This window comes from Protopterus annectens, chromosome 9.part0 (assembly GCF_019279795.1).
Source record: "Protopterus annectens isolate FY-2018-M chromosome 9.part0, PAN1.0, whole genome shotgun sequence".
NCBI classification, from domain to species: Eukaryota; Metazoa; Chordata; order Ceratodontiformes; family Protopteridae; genus Protopterus; species Protopterus annectens.
In genome coordinates, this window is record NC_056743.1 from 1,470,802,820 (window position 1) to 1,470,821,721 (window position 18,902).

The 18,902-nt window shown below is 39.5% G+C and overlaps 1 long non-coding RNA gene across 1 annotated transcript in view; it reads left to right on the forward strand.

The window, feature by feature from the left end:
* The window catches only part of LOC122810960, a 405,942-nt gene that overhangs the window by 179,149 nt on the left and 207,891 nt on the right, over positions 1 to 18,902 (forward strand). Inside the window, exon 2 of the long non-coding RNA XR_006366165.1 lies at positions 1 to 14. This exon is cut by the window's left edge and continues 138 nt beyond it. This is a non-coding gene — a long non-coding RNA (uncharacterized LOC122810960). The remainder of the gene's footprint in view (positions 15 to 18,902) is intronic.

Consider the following 18,902-nt stretch of genomic DNA (forward strand, 5'->3'; position numbering starts at 1 on the left):
CTAAGGATGAACAGGTACGTACACGTTTTATCACCACCATTGAGTCACAAAAATGTGAAATGTGATGTTAATTAGCAGTATGAAAGAGCTTTAATAAAGGAATGAAAATAGTTAATCTGTTCTTCAATTTTAATCTTTTAAACCAATATAATCAATGACATAGTTTAGTCAAATATAGTCCTTACATTTTATGATGTATGTGAGCTTAGATTTACAATTTCAACATTTATCCAGTATGCGTAGCTAGGTTAGGATAAGAAGATATGCTCACTCATCTTTCACCCACTTATATTAGTATACTGAGATAAGAAGATATGCTCACTAATGTCTCACCCACTTATTTTATGTATATTGAGATAAGAAGATATGCTCTCTCATCTCTCCCCCACTTATGTATATTGAGCATTCTCAGCACGTTATTCATCAGATAGAGCTTCCTTAGCATACTGTAATTTCTATTGCTAAGACATCTGAATTTGTTCTGCATAATTTTACTGTATTTAATTGTGTTTGAACAACTCAAACATCAAGTAATTTACCCGCAAAAATGTTCTAATTGGAGTGAGCCTCAAGAGCAAAGCTTTAATAAAGGAACAAAAATTGTTAATCTGTTCTTCAATTTTAATCTTTTAAACCAATATCAGCAATGACATATTTTAGTCAAATATAGTCCTTATGTTTATGTGCTATGTGAGCTTAGATTTACAATTTCAACATTTCTCCAATATGCATAGCTAGGTTAGGATAAGAAGATATGCTCACTCATCTCTCTCCCACTTATTTTATGCACATTAAGGTAAGATATACTCACTCATCTGTCGCCCACTTATTTTATGTATATTGAGATAAGAAGATATGCTCACTCATCTGTTGGCCACTTATTTTATGTATTTTGAGATTAGAAGATATACTCACTCATCTCTCCCCTATTTTTTTATGTATACTGAGATAAGAATCTATACTCACTCATCTCTCTCCCACTTATTTTATGTATATTGAGATAATAACACATACTCACTCATCTTTTGACCACTTATTTTACTTATGTTGAGATAATAACACATACTCACTCATCTTTTGACCACTTATTTTACGTATGTTGAGATAAGAAGCTATACTCACTCATCTCGCACCCACTTATTTTATGTATATTGAGATAAGAAGATATGCTGACTCATCTCTCACCCACTTATTTTATGTATATTGAGATAATAAGACATACTCACTCATTTTTCTCCCACTTATTTTATGAATTTTGACATAAGAAGATATGCTCACTCATCTCTCACCCACTTATTTTATGTGTATTGAGATAAGAAGATATATTGATTCATCTCTTGCCCACTTATTTTATGTATATTGAGAGAAGAAGATATTTTCATTCATCTCTCACCCACTTATTTTTTGTATGAGATAAGAAAATATGCTCACTCATCTCTCACCCACTTATTTTATGTATATTGAGATAAGAAGATATGCTCACTCATCTCTCACCCACTTATTTTATGTATATTGAGATAAGAAGATATGCTCACTCATCTCTCACCCACTTATTTTATGTATATTGAGATAAGAAGATATACTTATAATGGTGAAAGTATTTCCCTTACAGACACAAAGTGCAGGGTTCAATTCTCACATGGGATAAATGACCAGGCTTAAAATGGCCCACAACGGCAGTCAGCTTAGTACTAATCTATGAAATATAAACTTAAGATTCTATGAACTCACTCATCTTTCCCCCACTTATGTATGTTGAGCATTCTCAGCACTTGCTATTCATCAGATAGCACTTCTTTATCCTACTGTAATTTCTATTGTTGAGACATCTGAAATCATTCTGTATATACTGTAATTCCTATTGCTAAGACTTCTGAATTCGTTCTGCATAATTTGATTGTATTTAATTGTGTTCGAACATCTGTAACACCAATTAATTTACCTGCAGATGTGTTCTAATTGGAGTCAGGCTCGGTAGCAGAGCTTGAGGCCACCATCACTCAGCAGTGAGAGTAGGAAAATAATACATAATGCCCTGAAGAAGACATTTCTGGCAGGACCACTGTAACCACTTTGCCTAAACTGTGTACTGTCAAAGGGGAAAAAAACACTTTCCTATAAGTTTAAAAAATGTTCTATTTAATGTTATGCTATCTTGAAAGATTTTTCTTCCACTAAGGGTAGTTTACCGGGGGGGGGGGGGGTCAAAGCTATTAGTTATTTTATCAGACGTCTTCTCCATACTCTGTTGATTTCATATTCCTGTCATCAGATATGACATACGTTTTATTTTTACATAAATGTGCATGTAATAATGCAAATGCAAATGTATCTCCTATGGAACAATGTCTTTTGTTCATAATTATTGGAATGTTTTGCCTGGTATAGCTGTTTTTAAGTTTCAAGCTAATGTTGTGCCATTAATCTCTTCAAATATGTTATTGTTAATCCTTATAAACATATACCAGAAGCAGATATAGAGATAATTATTTTTGATAAAGGTGTCATGCTTGCCTTCATCAAAGACTTATGAATTCATCTGGTAATATTTTAGAAACTCAGATAAAAAGGCCTCTTGCAATTTTATTGATGATGATGCCCTTTAGTAAGTGCATTGTAGATGCAGCAGGAATTGAGCGGTATGATGGCAGAGCCTGTTTATGACTGCAATGGCAGCTAGAGTTGTTTGCATATATTTTTCTGTTGTCAGCGTTTGGCATATTATATGCATGAGTTATTAAGCTTGCACAGAATGCCACAATAACCACTTAGAGCCCAATAAAACATGTCCGTGTTTATTCTGGTATAGTATAGTATAGTATAGTATAGTATAGTATAGTGTAGTGTAGTATAGTATAGTATAGTATAGTATAGTATAGTATAGTATAGTATAGTATAACTGCTCATTTATCAGGAAAGTGTGGCATTTGGCTGGATCTGTCTTCAAACATCTTATAAAATGACTGTAGTTCTAGGTTGTCATTCATTTAAAAATTAAGTCACATCATTCTGTTGTAGCTCATATTTAGTTTGTTCTTGTTACTCCACACAAAAGTGTACCCTTAGTCCAGGGTGGAGGTGCTTTTAAAACCATTGCTATGTGATATGGTACTTGGAAGACTATGGCATTTTTTGTTCTGCATGATTTATCTTAGTTTCAACAAAAGAGGAAAGAAAGATTGAGGCTGGTAGTACACTGGAGAGATTCCAGAAGAGCATTTGAAGTGAACATTTCATATCCTGAATCCTTTAAAAGTGTTGTTTAATGCCCTCACCTGAAACTTGCATTAAATTATGTTGATATTCTGGGACAGAACAGTTCTTTTGATGGATTTCAAACACCAACAGCTGCTAAAAATTAGCAGTGCTGGCAGAAATATATGACTATGGTCTTTAAATTGTTGCCATGTTTTCTATATTGAATTATTCCATGCTACTTAGTCATGTATTAGGATTTCCTGAAGTATTTTTCATTTTATTGGCTGACAGCACATCACCTCATATCTTTCTTCATTGTCTTTGTTTATATGACTTACAAACCCATATATTCCATGAGTTTATAAGTTTTGGTTTGAAACATGATGCAGTTGTAATCTCTTTGCACTGTCAGTCTTCAAGACAAATTTGCTTGAAAGACTAGAACATGGGGATAAAGAAATTTTAGACTGCTAGCATAATAGATAAGAAGATTCTGAAGGTACAATGAGCTATGTTTCTACTTATCAGAGGGGGAAATCTGAAACAGCAAAGCCATTATACCTCAGAAGTTCTAGGACTATTGCAAGAAGTCATTAGAGTCTCCCAAGTCTGGCAGATAGTGCAGAGGATTAAAGCTAAAAGCTGCTTCCTTTGGTCCAGGGTTTGATTATTTCAGCCTCTATTAGCCTACTGTGACCCTGAGCAAGTCACTTCCCTAGTTAGTGCTTCAAGGAAATTGGGCTAGGCTTTCCAATGGTCTCCTGGACCACATGCTTAGTAACTACATATGAAAATATTTGCCATATAGTTAACATTTATTCTTTATATGAGTATAAGGTCTCATGGAAAGCAATGATACTTACATCAATGATTTAAAGTACAGAGCCAATTACTGAGAGTTTGGTAAATATTACAATTCATGGATAAGCTACATAGCTGTGTTTGATATGTAAAAAAAGCTATATAACTGTGTTTGATATATAAAAAAAGGGAAAAAAAACACAAAACAAAGGGAAGGCTGTTCAGAGAAACAGATTAAATATGAATTAAGGCTGTAGCTATATGCAGAGCTGGCAAAACTACTTCGGATCAAGTCAAACATGTAATGAAAAAACTATAAATATGTAAAACTGTAGCATAAAAAAAGAAAATGTTCAGGCTAAAAGGAATACTTATTATAATTTTTGCTTGAGATGATTTCAAAACAAATGTGAAGGAATCAAACCTGCACCCCAGGAAGAGCTTTAATCCTCTCACTAACTGCCAAAAGGATATTTAATTCATTTAAAGTATACACATTGCAAATGTGTATTTTTCAAACTGTTTTGGAAAAGCTAAATGTTTCCAAAAATTGATAGATTGATTCCACTGATCTGACCTGGCAGAATGCCATTCTTTCTTGTTGTGAAGACTCTAAAGTTAGAAAGATATTAATTTTTCATTTACAAATCCATTCACTATACATTCACTCTACATGGTTTATTCAACACTGGGTAGAATAAATGTGCATCATATACACATGTACACACACAGATGCACAGGCAGGCAGACAGACATGCAGACAGACAAACACACACATGCACATACAAACGTGGGCAAGGATGTGAGCATGCGTGCACACAAACACACACACACACACACACACACACACACACACACACACAATGGTTGCAGGTTTGTTAACATCACCTGTAAAACAACTTTGTCAAATGTATTTTCAAATATATTTTCTAATCTCGTTTCAGGAGTTTTGTGTCACACACAGGGTATCTTTTTTAAAGCAGTTGCTTGTGTACATCTGAAAGCCAAGACAGATATCACAGTTAGCATAACAAAGAATATTCTAGGTGCTTTTTTCAACCATGCCTGTTGGCTATCAAGCCTCCTTCTGTTTGCTATGCACATTCATTTCCCCATCCTACTATTTCCCAATGAGGGTAAAATATGGCTATGGGAAGCTTTCATACAGGCAGCCTCAGTGGAGATCTATGCCCTCACCAGCATCCTGACAATCAGAAAGTTTATATTTTAGTCCTAAACCCTGCACATGGCAGGGGGAGTGCATAGACTGAATTATCATGCAACCAAAAATGCCGCCTCCAATATAGTTGACTGTTGCCATGCACATTCAACAAGAGCAACTACCAAAGCAGCTTTGTGGTAAAACATCTGCCCCAGATGTCACCTCTTGCAACTTTGTTCCTCCTTGAAAGATTATGTAATTGGCTGATCCTGGACTGCCCCATTCCTCCCAGGATGGGAAAGTGCACAAGGCATTAATTTACCTTAGGTCTTCTAGGCCATAGTGATCTATTTTTATTTTATTTTGCAATTTGGTAACCAGGTAGTTGGGCAAGTCCTTTGTCCATTTTCAGCTAGAGCCTGGTTTCACATAGGCGCACTAGTCATACAAAGTTTATAACTGAGAAATTAATTCTTACAGTACATATAAAATACATATATGAAGAAAGAAAGATGAGACATGCGTTACATAAGCGTATGTATGATTTTAGTAGAACATTTGTGACAAGAAGTATATACATTACATATATCCATAGATACAGACATAAGAACACTCATTTAAGTTACATAAGCTGATATGGAGTACTAACATAAGAATTAACAATCAGGATAAACATCACAAATTTACAACATTTACAGAAATGAATTTTTAGTTATCTTGTCTTCATCAACTCAAAATGAAATAGTTATTACATTACTTAGATAGAGTAGAAAAGAATGTTACAAATACTCCTCAATACACCATCAAAGCTGTCTGTAGCAGCGCATATGGATACAATGCAGTGTGATATAAATGCATGTCCTACAAGTATCATCCTTGAGAATATGCACAATAAGTGAATGTTTTTTTTATGTAGAATATGTTTAAATTGACACCAGACACATATTTTCATCAAAGTATCTAGACAGGAGCTTTTTGAGAAAGTTAGGCTATATATTCATAGTGCAAATACATTTATACCTCGGGAAATGTTAGTGCTATGAAATGTATAAAAATAGGTTTACTGTTATTGATCCTGTATTGTTTGGGATGACATGATTAATATAAACTAAAGCATCTAATGACTCACGGGGCCACTGTCTCAAAACAGTGATGCTCCAGAGCTTGCAAAATATGCAATAACATTTTTTGTAGGTTTGGGAAAGTCCTCATGCACTTTCAAAGTTGGGAGAAATCATTATGTTTCTGATCTCTAAATATATTTGCTCTGATGTTTTAAAAATATAGAGAAGAGGGAGAGGGTGGAAAACAATAATAAAACTCACCTTCTCCACAATTTAGTTAATGCGTGACTTAGGCAGTCCTGATCTAGTGAAACTACAACTATGGGAAGGTTATGAAACTATTCCTTGCTATGACAATCAGTAGGTTTCCCAGTAAAAGTAAATTTTATGTAGCAAAGGCTCCCTCTAAACAATCACACTATTCATTACATTGCAGGTTGTAAAGATTTTGTCACAATAAGCTGGAAATGCTAGAAATGTTTTCTGAAATTAATAAATACATATGTAAAACAAAACAGAAACCATCATGGAACACGTATTAATATAATAAGCAGAAGTTATACCTTCACCCACACAGCTGATTAAAATATACATGCAAAAGGATCCCGTAATGAATGGAGAGAAAGCTAAGAGGGTAAATATCAATGGCAGTTTAGAAAGCTCTATAAATAACTTACAGTATCTCTATAACTATTCATGCTATACACATATTTTAGTAATCATTCCATTCATATTTTTTGAGATTTCATATGAACTGAAGTATTTCTGTATGTGATGTTTGATGATTCAGATATGTAAAGAAATATGAACACGATGAACATTTACATAATTATGCATATGAACCACACTATTCTGGTATCTATACTGGATGGAGGTGAAGCATCTGTAACAATTTTATTGTCCATCATCTTCTTCTTCTTTCGGCTGCTCCCGTTAGGGGTCACCACAGCAGATCAACTGTTTCCATTTCTTCCTGTCCTCTGCATCTTGCTCTGTCAGACCAACGACCTGCATGTCCTCTCTCACCACATCCATAAACCTTATCTTAGGCCTTCCTCTTTTTCCTGTTACCTGGCAGATTCATCCTTAGCATCTTTTTCCCAATATACTCTGCATCCCTCCTCAGCACATGTCCAAACCAACGTAATCTAGCCTCTCTGGCTTTGTCTCCAAACCTTCCAACCTGGGCTGACCCTCTAATATACTTATTCCTAATCCTGTCCATCCTCGTCACACCCAGTGCAAATCTTAACATCTTCAACTCTGCCACGTCAAGCTCTGACTCCTGCCTTTTTGTCAATGCCACTGTCTCCATCCCATATAACATAGCTGGTCTCACTACTCTCTTGTAGACCTTCCCTTTCACTCTTACTGGTACTCGTCTGTCACAAATCACTCCTGACACTCTTCTCCACCCACTCCATCCTGCCTGTATTCTCTTCTTCACCTCTCTTCCACACTTACCATTACTCTGAACTGTTGATCCCAAGTACTTAAACTCATTCACCTTCACCACCTCTACTCCCTGCATCCTCACCATTCCTCTATCCTTCCTCTCATTCACACACATATATTCTGTCTTAGTCCTGCTGACCTTCATTCCTCTTCTCTCTAGAGCATACCTCCACCTCTCTAGGGTCTCCTCCACCTGTTCCTTACTCTCACTACAGATCACAACGTCATCTGCAAACATCACAGTCCACGGGGACTCCTGCCTGATCTCGTCTGTCAACCTGTCCATCACCATTGCAAATAAGAAAGGGCTCAGAGCTGATCCTTGATGTAATCCCACCTCCACCTTAAATGCATCTGTCACTCCCACCGCAGACCACACCGCTGTCACACTACCCTCGTGCATATCCTGTACCACTCTTACATACTTCTCTGACACTCCCAACTTCCTCATACAATACCACAACTCCTGTCTAGGCACCCTGTCATATGCTTTCTCTAAATCCACAAAGACACAATGCAACTCCTTCTGACCTTCTCTGTACTTCTCCAGCAACACTCACAGAGCAAACATCGCATCTGTAGTGCTCTTTCCTGGAATGAAGCCATACTGATGATCACTAATGATCACCTCCCTTCTTAACCTAGCTTCCACTACTCTTTCCCATAACTTCATGCTGTAATTGATCAGTTTAATCCCTCTGTAGTTACTACAGCTGTGCACATCACCCTTATTCTTAAAAATCGGTACCAAAACACTTTTTTTCCATTCCTCAGGCATCCTCTCACTTTCCAAGATTTCATTAAACAATCTAGTTAAAAACTCCACTGCCATTTCACCTAAACACCTCCATGCTTCCACAGGTAAGTCATCTGGACCAACAGCCTTTCCATTCTTCATCCTCTTCATAGCTATCCTTACTTCCTCCTTGCTAATCCACTGCACTTCCTGATTCACTATCCACACATCATCCAACCTTCTATCCCTCTCATTCTCTTCATTCATCAACCCCTCAAGGTACTCTTTCCATCTGCTCAACACACTCTCCTCGCTTGTAAGTATGTTTCCCTCATTATCCTTTTTCACCCTTACCTGCTGCACATCTTTACTAGCTCGGTCCCTCTGTCTAGCCAATCGGTACAGGTCCTTTTCTCCCTACTTAGTGTTCAACCTTTTATACAACTCATCATACGCCTTATCCTTAGCCTTTGCCACCTCTCTCTTTGCCATGTACCTCATCTCCTTATACTCTTGTCTACTTTCTTCATCTCTTTGACAATCCCACTTCTTCTTCGCCAACCTCTTTCTCTGTATACTCTCCTGTACTTCTTCATTCCACCACCAGGTTTCCTTGTCCTCCTTCCCCTTTCCAGATGTCACACCAAGCACCTTTCTAGCCATCTCTCTTACTAGCTCTGCTGTAGTTACCCAGCTATTCAGTAACTCTTCACTGCCACCCAGTGCCTGTCTTAACACTTCCCTGAACATCAGCTCACAATTATCCTTTTTCAATTTCCACCATTTGATCCTTGGTGCTGCCCTCACACTCATCCTTCTCTTCTTGATCACCAGTGTCATCCTACAGACCACCATCCTATGCTGTCTAACTACACTTTCCCCTGCCACCACTTTACAGTCTCCAATCTCCCTCAGACTAGCCCTTCTACATAAGATATAATCCACCTGTGTGCATCTTCCTCCACTCTTGTATGTCACCCTATGCTCCTCCCTCTTGTTAAAATACATATTCATCACAGCCATGTCCATCCTTTTTGCAAAATCTACTACAATCTGTCCTTCTGCATTCCTTTGCTTAACACCATACCTACCCATCACTTCCTCATCCTCTCTGTTCCCTTCACCAACATGCCCATTGAAATCTGCTCCACTCACCAGTCTCTCACCCTTGGGTACAGTCATCACCACTTCATCCAACTCACTCCAAAATTTTTCTTTCTCATCCATCGCACACCCAACTTGTGGAGCATATGCACTAACAACATTCATCATTACACCATCACTCTATCCGACACTCTTTTCACCTCCAAAACACTCTTAACATACTGTTCCTTCAGGATAATGCCTACGTCATTTCTCCTCCCATCCACACCATGATAAAACAATTTGAAACCGCCTCCGATACACCTAGCCTTGCTCCTCTTCCATCTGGTCTCTTGCACACACAATATACCAACCGTCCTTTGGTCCATCATATCAGCTAGCTCTCTCCCTATACCAGTCATACTGCCAACATTCAAAGTTCCGACCCTCACTATCACAGTCCTAGCCTTTACCTGCCTTCGGGCATGCCTTCTGCCTCTTCTCCTCCTTCGGCCAACAGTAGCCCAATTTCTGCCAGCACCCTGTTGGCCAACAATACTGGTTGCGGTCATTGTTAACCCTGGCCTTGACCTATCTGGTATGAATTTCTGTACTGTTTTCTGGATGTATGATTTGGCAAAATTTTATGCCCTTTCTAATGCAACCCTCCCCATTTATCCGGGCTTGGGACCGGCACAAGGAAATGCACTGGCTGTGCATCCCCAGTATATGAGCATTAAATGCAGAACTTCCATTTCTATGTCAAAAAGTTTTTTAAATAGTACTGTGAAATGTGACATGCCCCTTATTTCCAAAATTGATGATCTAAACAGATGCTAATATATATTATTAAAGCATTTGTTAAAATTGAAAAGGTTTCTTTAGTATGAAAAGAAAGAAACCAACAATGACATTTTTGAGTTGACTGCAGTTACAGCAACACATTGTTTTCAACACAGGTGATGCTGCACCTCTAATATAATGCAGTGTAGTGGAAGTCAGGCAAATACTGCCCTACATCTTCAATCTCATCAACTGCTGATATAATTTGGTGCTTCCAGAAGCTGATTGACATACATGATGTCCTCTCACCAATTTTAGTATTGCCATCAAGAAGCAGTTTCTCCTGAAAAAACTAAGTGATCTTTGTCAGGAAAGTAATTTTGATCTTGTTGAACATCTGTCAACCTTTTGTTGGCTTTAAGCCACTGCACTTAACAATTTGTTATAAAAGTAATACTTGCAGCAAGTTCTAACTCTTAGCTTCTGTGACACCCATGCACTGGCCCAGTAATCAAGAAGCCTGAATCCTCACCACTAGCACCAGTGAGGGGCGCTAATATAGGGATGATAACAAGTACACACACACCAAAATACAATTTCGCTTAAGAGCACACAGAGATCACAGTCAGTCTGGGGCTGGTTTCTCCTTTTCTCTCCAGATCCCCAGTAAGATTCCACATTGGCACAACTATAGGGTTCAGATCTCAGCCAAGTAGTCAAGCCAAAACCTCCGATACCCTCTCTGTCCAACCAGTGCTTCATGTCCCTGCCCAAGTATCTGACACACACACACTGTGATATTTGATTAATATACAAACATACAGACATTCCTGGGTAAGGCTGGTACAGGTTCATTAGCTATGCCCCCTTCTGCTCAGACTATATGGTAGTATCACCTGCCACCAACTACTCTTATCAGCTAGTCTAAAGGCCCTTACCAAAGGGTGTCCAATTCTACTATGCGATGTTACTGTTATCCAACTAAGTGTGATTGAGACTTAATGGCTATTTATGAGTGGCTTATACAGTATCACCAAATACCTCGCAGTACTCTAAGAGCTTAAATTATCTGTACACACAGCAGCCACAATTGAAAGGTTTAAAAATATTTAATAATAACTATAAAAACACAAGACAATACTTATTAACTCAACACAATGACATTAGAGAGTTCATAAATCACAGGAAATACTTTAAAACAACATTGCAGGATAGTCTGACATAAATATCAAAAACAGCTAGACTAATCTTGCTATTTCTATCTATCTCCAAGAGAAATACTAAGATATAAGATGCTACTTACAGAGCAAAGCAAGTTCTGATGAGCTGATGTGTTCAGGTTCAGACACAATTACAAAATGCTAAATCTTTCGCTCTGAGAAAGTCTTAAATTGATAAAACACATTGCTGCCGAGTCATTTCAGATTACATCATTCTTGACACTTCTGCTTAAGTTTCCCAGGCTCAAAGAACTTAAAATTTAGCATTTCTTTGTAATCTGCACCTGCCAGAAAGCCACAGCAATAAACAACACTTTACTTGTGAAATCTAGTAATTATCTCTGTCTTAGGGCAATCGAAAGAATTTCCTGGTCCAGACATCCTGTCTCTGAGCTTGAGATCACACACTGTTGTAAAATTCTTTACTTATCAGCTTTCTTTCAGAAGGGTGCACTGTGGTTGCATTTTTGAGGTTCAGCACATAACAGTTTTCTTACATTTTTCAAACAAGCCTGTGGATCATATTAATATTTACAGTGACATATAATTATTTACAAAATTCTATCTAGCTGAGCTGGCAGCCCTCAGTTTATCACATTTCTTCCCCCCGAGAACTCAAGCTAGTCTTTCAAGTGTCCCTTGAGAAACATTGCTTGAAAGGGTTGAGTCTATCTGGGTATACCTTACTCCAGTCCCTGTCTTAAGAGCCCATCTGCATTGGCATTGCTAATCCCACTGCGTTGTTGCACTGACATATCATATGCTTGCAACCCTAGGTTCCATCTTAACAACTTGGCATTCTGCTGCCTGCCTCAATGTAACCATTTTAGGGGATTGTGATCTGTAACTACAGTGAATTTCCTTCCATGCAAATAAGGCTGAAGGTTCTGCAGTGCCCACACTATGGCTAGACATTCCTTTTCTACAGCTGCATAGTATTCCTCCCTGGGTTGGAGCCTACAAATGAGATAAACCACTGAGTGCTCTTCTCCCTCTGAGGAAATCTTGCTAAGTACAGCCCCCACCCCATAGTTTGAAGCATCCACCTGCACAACAAATTCTTTGCTGTAATCTGGACTGGCTAACACAGGGGGGTCCTCCCAAAGCTTCTTTAAACTTCTGGAATGCCTGCTCACATGCTGTGGTCCACACTATCTTTTCTGGCTTATCTTTCCTTGTCAGGTCTATGAGGGGAGCAGCGATGGTACTGCAACTAAGGAAAAACTTTCTGTAGTACCCTGCTGTCCCTAAGAATGCCCTCATCTGCTTTTTGGTAACAGGTGCAGGCCATGCCTGAATGGCTTCCAATCTGGCAGATTCTGACCTGATCTTACCACTCCCCACTCCATATCCCAGGTAGGAGACCTCTGCCATACCCACCTGACATTTGTTCGGCTTAATGGTCAACCCTGCCCTCTGTAGTCTGCCCAGCACATCCCTTACATCCTGAAGGTGCTCTTTCCAGGAATGTCTGTAGATGGCAATATCATCTAGGTAAGCAAGGGCAAAATCTCCTGCTAGGATATGATCTACCAGCCTCTGGAAAGTTGCTGGGGCATTTTTCATTGCAAGGGGCATATTTGTGAACTCATACAAACCAAAAGGAGTTTCAAAGGCTGACCTCTCTCTAGCACTGGGAATCAAGGGCACCTGCCAGTAACCCTTGGTAAGATCAATGGTGGTAAGATATTTAGCCCCACCCAACTGCTCTAGGGATTCATCTGTCCTAGGCATGGGGTAAGCATCTGACTCTATGTGACTATGTAATTTCCTGTAGTCCACACAGAACCTGGTGCTGCCATCCATCTTTGGCACCAGCACCATAGGGGAGGCCCAGGGATTGTTAGACTCTTGAATTACCCCTAATTCCAGTTTTCTGTATCGCATCACTCAGAGTCTGTTTGACTCTCTCAGGCATGCTTTAAGGGGCCTGCCTAATAGGCCTTTGGGGTCTTGTATCCACCTGGTGCTGCACCAGGTGGGTGCACCCTGGTTTCCCAGTGAACATGTCCCCAAACTCCTGTAACACTGCTTGGATTTCTCGGACCTGGGTAGGAGATAGCTGCTGGGATATTGCTACCCCTTCCTCTGAGGTGTCAGTCTGAGCCTCACTGATGAGATCAATCACCAGATCTCCCTCAGACTCCTCCTGCAATCCACTACAAATACTCAGCACAAGGGCATCCCTATCTTGGCAAGGTTTCATTATGTTAACATGGTACAGTTTGTGCTCCTCCCTCCTGCCTAGCAGTTCCACTATGTAGTTAACATCAGTGACCTTCCTTATCACCTTGTAGGGTCCCTCCCAAGCTGCCTGCAGCTTGCTGTTTCTGACTGGAATGAGAACCATTACCTGTTGCCTTATAGCATACTCTCTAGCTCGAGTATTCCTGTCATACCAGACCTTTTTCTTCTGTTAGGCTTCTGACACTTTTTCCTGGGCCACACCCATGAGTTCCCTGAGCCTTGTCCTGAGGTTTAGGACATATGCTACAACAGATTCCTTGTGAGATTCACACTCACCCTCCCACTCATCATGAATTAAGTCTAGAGGCCACCTCACCCTCTGCCCATACAATAACTCAAAGGGTGAAAAACCTGTGGATTCCTGGGGAACTTCTCTGTAAGCAAACAAGAGATGGGGCAAATATCTGTCATACTCCCTCTTAAACTGGTCTGAAAATGCCTGTAGCATGGACTTGAGTGTAGAGTTTAACCTCTCAACAAGACCATTAGTTTGGGGATGGTGGGGTGTGGTCTTTCGGTGCTTCATCCCCACATTACTTCCACAGACAAGTCAGCAGGTGTGACATGCAATTGTTACTTCTGTCAGTCAGTATTCTTTGGGGAAAACCTACCCTGCTGAAAATCTCTAACAAAGCATTTGCCACCTTTTCTGCCTCAATGGAGGACAAAGCCACTGCCTCAGATAATCTTGTAGCATAATCTACTACCACTAGGATATACTTTTTGCCTGTGGAGCTTGGAGTACTCAGAGTATCCATAGCTACCCTCTGAAATGGCTTCTCAAAGGAGCTTTCACCTTCTCTCCTGCCTTGCCTACCTTTTGGCACTGCTCACAAGTCCTGTAGTACCCTGTTACCTTCCACACTAGCACGACACAGTTATTATAATGCTCTTGAGCACCTTGGTTCAGTGACCTTATGTGTATTTCTTGTTGAGTATTTTTTGCTGAGTAATTTTTGCTGAGAATTTGTAGTTTTATCTTGATACTTTACTTATTACCAATTATGTTCAGCACACTTGATGTGCTTCAACATACACAGTTTAGTGCACTAACATAGGAATTTGTATTAACTCAGTTTTACAAACACCAGCGGAGTTTTTATGCACTTGTAATTATTATTTCCTTGCCTCACTAGCTTAGTAGTAGGCTAGATTTACACATTTTTTATAGACAATGCTAGTTGTACTTTTAGTCTGACTATTTGGATTTTTAGCTTTTACTTTAAAAGCAGTTTTTAGTCTAGTTGTGTTTGCAAATAGGGCGTGTCTTGTAAGTCAGCTTTCACTTTAAGTAGTTAATTGACTTTGTAAGTATTAGCCCAGAGAGTATTTAAGCTGTGACTTTTTGTTTTTCTTGATCTGAAGAAGTTTGTTTATTGGAATAAACGAAAAGCGCTTTATCATTTCGTTCTGTGCTACTGTGTGGTTTCTTGTCTATTTTGTTTTTCAGTACCCTGTTACATCTCTGGAAATTCCAGGCCAATAGAAGTTCTGCCTAATATGTTTCTTTACATGTTTTACGCCCATATGACCTGCAAAGGGAATATCATGGGCTATGGCTAGAAGTGTCAGATAGTAGGCTCTAAGCACTACTAACTGCTGTATTCTCTCACCCTCTAGCCCTCCCTCTGGGGTCCATTCTCTATACAGTAGCCCTTTGTCCCAGTATACAAATTCCACCTTCCCTTGAGATTTAGGTGCCTCACTAGCTACCTGCCTCAGGCCTTGTAATGTAGGGTCCGAGAGCTGAGCCTGTCTCAACTCTCTCTTTGAAACCCTTTCCAGCTCCTCTTCCACAGGAAGTCTGGCATCCTCTGCCAGTAGTGCCTCACTGTCAGCCTGGGTACTACTACTCACCTTTACCTTTGCAGTCACACTGTCCAAGGGAACATCAGTACCAACAAGCAGCTGTGACCCACCTTCAGTCTCACTGCTACAGTGTAGCTCCCTCCCCAAAGTAAACTCCTCACCAGTCCTGGCTGCAAGTGTGTGGTCTGTCTGAGTCTCTCCCAGGCTACCAGACCCACATGCTTGTCTCCAAGCCTGACTGTGTGTAACTGCATAAACACATGGTACTGCCTCATCAAAATCCTTCCATATCAAGACATCTGCAGGATGATAGTTTGGTGCACCTGTTGTCTCAAGACAACCTACTTTGGCATTTTGTCATTTCCACTTACTGGCTCTCTCATCTTTTGTTCCCTACCAGGCATTCATTGACATCTATATGCCACATAGCCCCACTGATTACATTCAAAACATTAAACCCTAGGTCCTGGACATGTACCTGGACCAGTGGCCTCCCCTGCTACTGGCAGATTCTGTTGGGGCAGTCTGGGCTGCCCACTATGGGTTCCCTTAGACCCATGAGCAGCACTGGGTGTCTTTTTCTTGTGCAGGGATTCCCTGCTTGCTAGGTATAGGTCTCCCTTCTTCCTCAACTCATCTGAACTAGCACATTGTCTTTTAGCTAACTAGATCCTCATGTCCTTAGGCAAAGTGCTAAGGGCTTGTTCCCTCACCAAAATGTCTGCCAACCCTTCAAAAGTGTGACCTGACATCCACTCACCCACCCATCTATGACAATAAGTGCTGAATTCAGCAACATATCCACACATACTTTCATTTCCCTTTGAGTCTATGCTCAAGAAATCTTTTACTATAAGCTTCAGGTGTTAGCTTAAAAAGTTTTAGCAAACAATTCTTTACAACATTATAATTACAAAAATCATGATCAGGTAGCTTGGACAACACAGTTACAGCTTTACCATTTATTAAGGGGGTCAGGAACCGTATCTAGAGCCCTTGGTCAACATTATACTGTTTACATACCCTCTCAAACATATGAATGAAACTATCAAAATTATCCCCTCTGTAAACTGTGGAAGAAATTTACTGACCTTTTGTGCTTCTGGGGTCTGATTACTCCATTCCCCATTACCTCCATGACTCTGGCGAAGAGTCGGCATCTCCTTTTCATGTTGCCTCTGCCTGTCCTTCTCCTCAGCTTCCAGGCATAGCAGGTTTCTCATTTTCCTCAGTCTCTAGACATCTCAGTCTCTCTGCTGCTTTTATTTCCAAACACTAACACTTGGTGTCCAACTAAAGTCTCTTTAGCTCCAGATGGATTTTTAAGTCCTCTGTAGAAAGGTTGAGCTGTCCATTCTCTGAGTGTTGTACATCAACATGACCAGTCTGATCATCGTCCTGGCTGCTATTCTCAGATGCAGCTGTGACCAAAGCTGCAATCATGTCTGCCTTAGTCAGGTTTCCATGCACCAGTCCTTTAGCCTGCCACATCTCAGCCAACTGGCTCCTTGTCAGCTTGCCATACTCCTCTGCTGACATGCTTGCCTACTCTTCCTGACTAACTAAGCTAACAAAGGAAATAAAACAATTATTATCTGAACTCTGAATGTTCACTGAGTGGCTGATTTAGATTACAAAAACAATTTCAGTGATCACTGTACACAAGCTACAGGAAATCACTATCCACACCACTACAAGCCAATTAATATGTGATGTGGCTAACTCACAGCTATCAAACAATTAATATTTGATGTTGATATTCCACCACTGCCAAACAATTAATATGTGATACCAGTGCACTGGCCCAGTAATCAGGGACCCTCAATCCTCACCACTAGCACCAGTGAGGGGCATCCACATTGGAAGGATAACAAGTACACACACAGGAAAGTACAATTTCCCTTAAGAGCACACAGAAATCACAGTCAGTCTGGGGCTGGTTTCTCCCTTTCTCTCCAGATTCCTAATAAGACTCCCCACTGGCACAGCTATAGGGTTCATATCTCAGCCGAGTAGTCAAGCCAAAACCTCCGGTACCCTCTCTATCCAACCAGTGCTTCATGACCCTGCCCAAGTAGCTGACACATGCATACTTTGAGATTTGATTCATATAGAAACACACAAATACTCCTAGGGAAGGCTAGCACAAGTTCACTAGCTATGCCCCCTTCTGCCCAGATTAAACTGTAGTACCGCCTGCCACCAACTACTCTTATTAGCTACTCTAAAGGCCCTTACAAAAGGGTGTCCAGTTCTGCTGTACAATGTTACTGTTAACTAATTGATAACTCTGACTGAGACTTTAAGGCTATTTAGGAGTGGCTTATACAGTATCACCAAATATGTGCAAGTACTTTAAGAGCTTAAATTATCTCTACACAAAGCAGCCACAGTTGAAAGGATTAAAAATATTTAATAATAACTAATAAAAACACGATACTTATTAACTCAACACAATGACAGCGAGTTCAGAAATCACAAGAAATACTTTAAAACAACATTGTAGGATAGTAGACATAAATACAGAAAACAGCTAGACTAATCTTGCTATTTCCATCTGTCTCTATAAGAGAAATAGTAAGCTCTAAGATCCTACTTACAGAGCAAAGCAAGTGCTGGTGAGCTGATGTGTTCAGGTTCAGACACAAATACAAAATGCTAAAATCTTTTCTCTGAGAAAGTCTTAAATTGATAATACACATTACTGCTGAGTCATTTTAGATTACATAATTCTTGACACTTATGCTTAATTTTCCCAGGCACACAGAACTTAAAATTTAACACTTCTTTGTAATCTGCACCTGACAGGAAGCCACAGGAAAAAGACACTTTACATGTGAAACCTAGTAATTATCTCTGTCTTAGGACAATAGAAAGAATTTCCTGGCCCAGACATCCTGTCTCCAAGCTTGAGATCACACAAATTTGTAAAATTCTTTACTTATCAGCTTTCTTCCAGCAGGGTGCACTGTGGTGACATTTTTTGAGGTTCGGCCCATAACACAGTTTTCTTACATTTGTCAAACAAGCCTGTAGATCATATTAATATTTACAATGACATAGAATTATTTACAAAATTCTATCTAGCTGGGCTGGCAGCCCCTCAGTTTATTACAGCTTCATACTTTCCAAAACAAATACAAAATTGTATTTCTTTAGCATTTAAACTGTTTTCACTGGTAGAATTCAGAACACATACATTCTAGATGAGCAGGTCTTTCTGATTAGACTTCAAAGTTATAATCTGCAGATATTAAAATCTGTGATTATTTTTTCTGATAAAGCATCAAAGTACAATGACAAATTACACTGTTTAACTGAGCAGTTGTACTTAGTACTTAAAT